The 6,000-nt window shown below is 36.6% G+C and overlaps 1 protein-coding gene across 1 annotated transcript in view; it reads left to right on the top strand.

The window, feature by feature from the left end:
• LOC135570210 (caskin-1-like) overlaps nt 1–6,000 on the top strand; it is a gene marked incomplete at its 3' end in the record, with an annotated part of 185,838 nt that overhangs the window by 159,157 nt on the left and 20,681 nt on the right.

The raw sequence follows: 6,000 nt of genomic DNA on the forward strand, positions 1-6,000 counted from the left end.
TAATATAGTTAATATAGTTAATATAGTTCATTAATTAATATAGTTCATTAATATAGTTAATATAGTTCATTAATATAGTTAATATAGTTCATTAATATAGTTAATATAGTTAATATAGTTAATATAGTTCATTAATTAATATAGTTCATTAATATAGTTAATATAGTTCATTAATATAGTTAATATAGTTCATTAATATAGTTAATATAGTTCATTAATATAGTTAATATAGTTAATATAGTTAATATAGTTCATTAATTAATATAGTTCATTAATATAGTTAATATAGTTCATTAATATAGTTAATATAGTTCATTAATATAGTTAATATAGTTAATATAGTTAATATAGTTCATATAGTTAATATAGTTCATTAATATAGTTAATATAGTTCATTAATTAATATAGTTCATTAATATAGTTAATATAGTTCATTAATATAGTTAATATAGTTCATTAATTAATATAGTTCATTAATATAGTTAATATAGTTCATTGATATAGTTAATTTATAAATATAAGTCTATATTTGAACATGTGTATAATGGAATATGGTTCATTAATATAGTTAATATAGTTCATTAATATAGTTCATTAATATAGGTCATTAATATAGTTAATATAGTTAATTAATATAGTTAATTAATATAGTTCATTAATATAGTTAATATAGTTCATTAATATAGTTCATTAATATAGTTCATTAATATAGTTAATATAGTTAATATAGTTCATTAATATAGTTAATATAGTTCATTAATATAGTTAATATAGTTAATATAGTTCATTAATATAGTTCATTAATATAGTTAATATAGTTCATTAATATAGTTAATATAGTTCATTAATATAGTTCATTAATATAGTTAATTTATAAATATAAGTCTATATTTGAACATGTGTATAATGGAATATGGTTCATTAATATAGTTAATATCGGTCATTAATATAGGTCATTAATATAGTTAATATAGGTCATTAATATAGTTCATTAATATAGGTCATTAATATAGTTAATATAGGTCATTAATATAGTTAATATAGGTCATTAATATAGTTAATATAGGTCATTAATATAGGTCATTAATATAGGTCATTAATATAGTTAATATAGGTCATTAATATCGGTCATTAATATAGGTCATTAATATAGTTAATATAGGTCATTAATATAGTTCATTAATATAGGTCATTAATATAGTTAATATAGGTCATTAATATAGTTAATATAGGTCATTAATATAGTTAATATAGGTCATTAATATAGTTAATATAGTTAATATCGGTCATTAATATAGGTCATTAATATAGTTAATATAGGTCATTAATATAGTTCATTAATATAGGTCATTAATATAGTTAATATAGGTCATTAATATAGTTAATATAGGTCATTAATATAGTTAATATAGGTCATTAATATAGTTAATATAGGTCATTAATATAGTTCATTAATATAGGTCATTAATATAGTTAATATAGGTCATTAATATAGTTAATATAGGTCATTAATATAGTTAATATAATTCATTAATATAGTTAATATAGTTCATTAATATAGTTAATATAGTTCATTAATATAGTTAATATAGTTTATAGGGTAGGAGTAACAGGTTAATATGTATAATGGAATATGGTGCCATCAGAAAGTATTCAAACCCCCTCGACTTATTCCACATATTTGTTGTTACAGCCTGAATTCAGATTAAATATGTGTTTTCTCACCCATTTACCCACAATACCCCATAATTACAACATAAAATACAGGCTCAATAATGTGAGTCTTTCTGGGTAAGACCCCGAGTCAATACTGTGAGTCTTTCTGGGTAAGACCCTGAGTCAATACTGTGAGTCTTTCTGGGTAAGACCATGAGTCAATACTGTGAGTCTTTCTGGGTAAGACCCCGAGTCAATACTGTGAGTCTTTCTGGGTAAGACCCTGAGTCAATACTGTGAGTCTTTCTGGGTAAGACCATGAGTCAATACTGTGAGTCTTTCTGGGTAAGACCCTGAGTCAATACTGTGAGTCTTTCTGGGTAAGACCCTGAGTCAATACTGTGAGTCTTTCTGGGTAAGACCCTGAGTCAATACTGTGAGTCTTTCTGGGTAAGACCCTTAGTCAATACTGTGAGTCTTTCTGGGTAAGACCCCGAGTCAATACTGTGAGTCTTTCTGGGTAAGACCCTGAGTCAATACTGTGAGTCTTTCTGGGTAAGACCCTGAGTTATTACTGTGAGTCTTTCTGGGTAAGACCCTGAGTCAATACTGTGAGTCTTTCTGGGTAAGACCCTGAGTCAATACTGTGAGTCTTTCTGGGTAAGACCCTGAGTCAATACTGTGAGTCTTTCTGGGTAAGACCCCGAGTCAATACTGTGAGTCTTTCTGGGTAAGACTCTGAGTCAATACTGTGAGTCTTTCTGGGTAAGACCCTGAGTCAATACTGTGAGTCTTTCTGGGTAAGACCCTGAGTCAATACTGTGAGTCTTTCTGGGTAAGACCCTGAGTCAATACTGTGAGTCTTTCTGGGTAAGACCCTGAGTCAATACTGTGAGTCTTTCTGGGTAAGACCCTGAGTCAATACTGTGAGTCTTTCTGGGTAAGACCCTGAGTCAATAATGTGAGTCTTTCTGGGTAAGACCCTGAGTCAATACTGTGAGTCTTTCTGGGTAAGACCCTGAGTCAATACTGTGAGTCTTTCTGGGTAAGACCCTGAGTCAATACTGTGAGTCTTTCTGGGTAAGACCCTGAGTCAATACTGTGAGTCTTTCTGGGTAAGACCCTGAGTCAATACTGTGAGTCTTTCTGGGTAAGACCCTGAGTCAATACTGTGAGTCTTTCTGGGTAAGACCCTGAGTCAATAATGTGAGTCTTTCTGGGTAAGACCCTGAGTCAATACTGTGAGTCTTTCTGGGTAAGACCCTGAGTCAATACTGTGAGTCTTTCTGGGTAAGACCCTGAGTCAATACTGGTTAGAATCACCTTTGACAGCGATTACAGCTGTGAGTCTCTCTGGGTAAATCTCTAAGAGCTTTGCACACCTGCATTGTACAACATCTGCCCCTTATTATGTTAAAAATTCTTTAAACTCTGTCAAATTGGTTGTTGATCATTGCTAGACAACCATATTTATATGGCATGGTCAATGGAAACCAAGTTTAAAAACTCTGACGCGTTTCGGATACCTGTGCTTAGTTCCATTACGTTTCCTTTTTCATCCTGAAAAACTCCCCAGTCCTTACCCATAACATGATGCAGCCACCACCTATGCTTGAAAATATGGAGAGTGAAACTCAGTAATGCGTTGTATTATCAGGTTCGAAGGTAAGACCCAGATGCAGACTGTGTCGGAGTAACAATGTTTATTACAGCAACAGGGCAGGCAAACGACAGGTCAAGGCAGGCAGGGGTCGATAACCAGAGTAGTGGGGGAAAGGTATAGGACGGCAGGTAGGCTCAGGGTCGGGTCAGGGGCAAGCAGAGTGGTCAGGCAGGCAGGGGTCGATAACCAGAGTAGTGGGGGAAAGTTACAGGATGGCAGGTAGGCTCAGGGTCGGGTCAGGGGCAAGCAGAGTGGTCAGGCAGGCAGGGGTCGATAACCAGAGTAGTGGGGGAAAGGTATAGGACGGCAGGTAGGCTCAGGGTCGGGTCAGGGGCAAGCAGAGTGGTCAGGCAGGCAGGGGTCGATAACCAGAGTAGTGGGGGAAAGGTATAGGATGGCAGGTAGGCTCAGGGTCGGGTCAGGGGCAAGCAGAGTGGTCAGGCAGGCTGGCTCAGAGACAGGACACGCAAGTGTCAAAACCAGGAGGACGAGAAAAAGATAGACTGGGGGGAAGCAGGAGCTGAGACAAAAACGCCGGTTGAGTTGACAAACAAGACGACCTGGCAACGGACAAACAGAGAACACAGGTATGAATACCCAGGGGATAATGGGAAAGATGGGCGACACCACCTGGAGGGGAGTGGAGACAAATCACAAGGACAGGTGAAAGAGATCAGCATGTACCGTGCTTTGAACTGGCAACGGACAAACAGAGAACACAGGTATGAATACCCAGGGGATAATGGGAAAGATGGGCGACACCACCTGGAGGGGGGTTGGAGACAATCACAAGGACAGGTGAAACAGATCTATCCAAACACTCTTCCTGTTTAAACAGGATGCATATCCAAACACTCTTCCTGTTTAAACAGGATGCATATCCACACACTCTTCCTGTTTAAACAGGATGCATATCCACACACTCTTCCTGTTTAAACAGGATGCATATCCAAACACTCTTCCTGTTTAAACAGGATGCATATCCAAACACTCTTCCTGTTTAAACAGGATGCATATCCAAACACTCTTCCTGTTTAAACAGGATGCATATCCAAACACTCTTCCTGTTTAAACAGGATGCATATCCAAACACTCTTCCTGTTTAAACAGGATGCATATCCAAACACTCTTCCTCTTTAAACAGGATGCATATCCAAACACTCTTCCTGTTTAAACATGATGCATATCCAAACACTCTTCCTGTTTAAACAGGATGCATATCCAAACACTCTTCCTGTTTAAACAGGATGCATATCCAAACACTCTTCCTGTTTAAACAGGATGCATATCCAAACACTCTTCCTCTTTAAACAGGATGCATATCCAAACACTCTTCCTGTTTAAACAGGATGCATATCCAAACACTCTTCCTGTTTTAAACAGGATGCATATCCAAACACTCTGTATTCAGGACAAAACGTGAATTTCCTTGCCACATTTTTTTCAGTATTTACTTTAGTGCTTCCTGTTTAAACAGGATACATGTTTTGGAATGTTTTTTTATTTTGTACAGGCTTCCGTCTTTTCACTCTGTCAATCAGGTTAGTATTGTGGAGTAACTACAATGTTGTTGACCCATCCTCACTTTTCTATCACTGTAACTGTTTTAAAGTCACCATTGGCCTCGTGATGAAATCCCTGAGCGGTTTCCTTCCCCTCCGGCAACTGAGTTAGGAAGGACGCCTGTATCTTTTATAGTGACTGGGTGTATTGATACACCATCCAAAATGTAATTAATACCAGGCTCAAAGGGATATTCAATGTCTGCTTTTTTGGGGTGTCGGGTGGGGAGGGTTTTACTTGGCTCATTGCGCTCTAGCGACTCCTTGTGGCGGGCCAGGTGCTTGCAGGCTGACTCCAGTCGTCAATTGAACGGTGTTTCCTCCGACATATTGGTGCAGCTGGCTTCTGTGTTAAGTGGGCGGGTGTTAAGAAGCGCGGTTTGGCGGGTCATGTTTCAGAGGATGCATGACTCGACCTTCGCTTCTCCAGAGCCTGCGATGAGTGATGAGAAAATATCACAATTGGGAGGAAAAGGGGGTAAAAAAAAAAAGATATACAAAAATGATGTAATCCATTTAAAATTCAGGCTGAAACAAAATAAAATGTGGAGGAAGTCAAGGGGTACTTTCTGAAGGCACTGTATTTCTGTGCCTGTGTGCATAATAGATGACGTTGATCATAGCATTATTACTATCAGAAATAAGAGAGGTCCTAGAATAGAACCATGAGGAACACCACATTCTATCTATCTATTCCTAGAATAGAACCATGAGGAACACCACATTCTATCTATTCCTAGAATAGAACCCTGAGGAAAACCACATTCTATCTATTCCTAGAATAGAACCCTGAGGAACACCACATTCTGTCTATATATTCCTAGAATAGAACCCTGAGGAACACCACATTCTGTATATCTATTCATAGAATAGAACCCTGAGGAACACCACATTCTGTCTATATATTCCTAGAATAGAACCCTGAGGAACACCACATTCTGTCTATATATTCCTAGAATAGAACCCTGAGGAACACCACATTCTGTATATCTATTCATAGAATAGAACCCTGAGGAACACCACATTCTGTATATCTATTCATAGAATAGAACCCTGAGGAACACCACATTCTGTATATCTATTCATAGAATAGAACCCTGAGGAACACCACATTCTGTC

The sequence above is a fragment of the Oncorhynchus nerka genome, unplaced genomic scaffold (genome assembly GCF_034236695.1).
Source record: "Oncorhynchus nerka isolate Pitt River unplaced genomic scaffold, Oner_Uvic_2.0 unplaced_scaffold_1026, whole genome shotgun sequence".
NCBI classification, from domain to species: Eukaryota; Metazoa; Chordata; class Actinopteri; order Salmoniformes; family Salmonidae; genus Oncorhynchus; species Oncorhynchus nerka.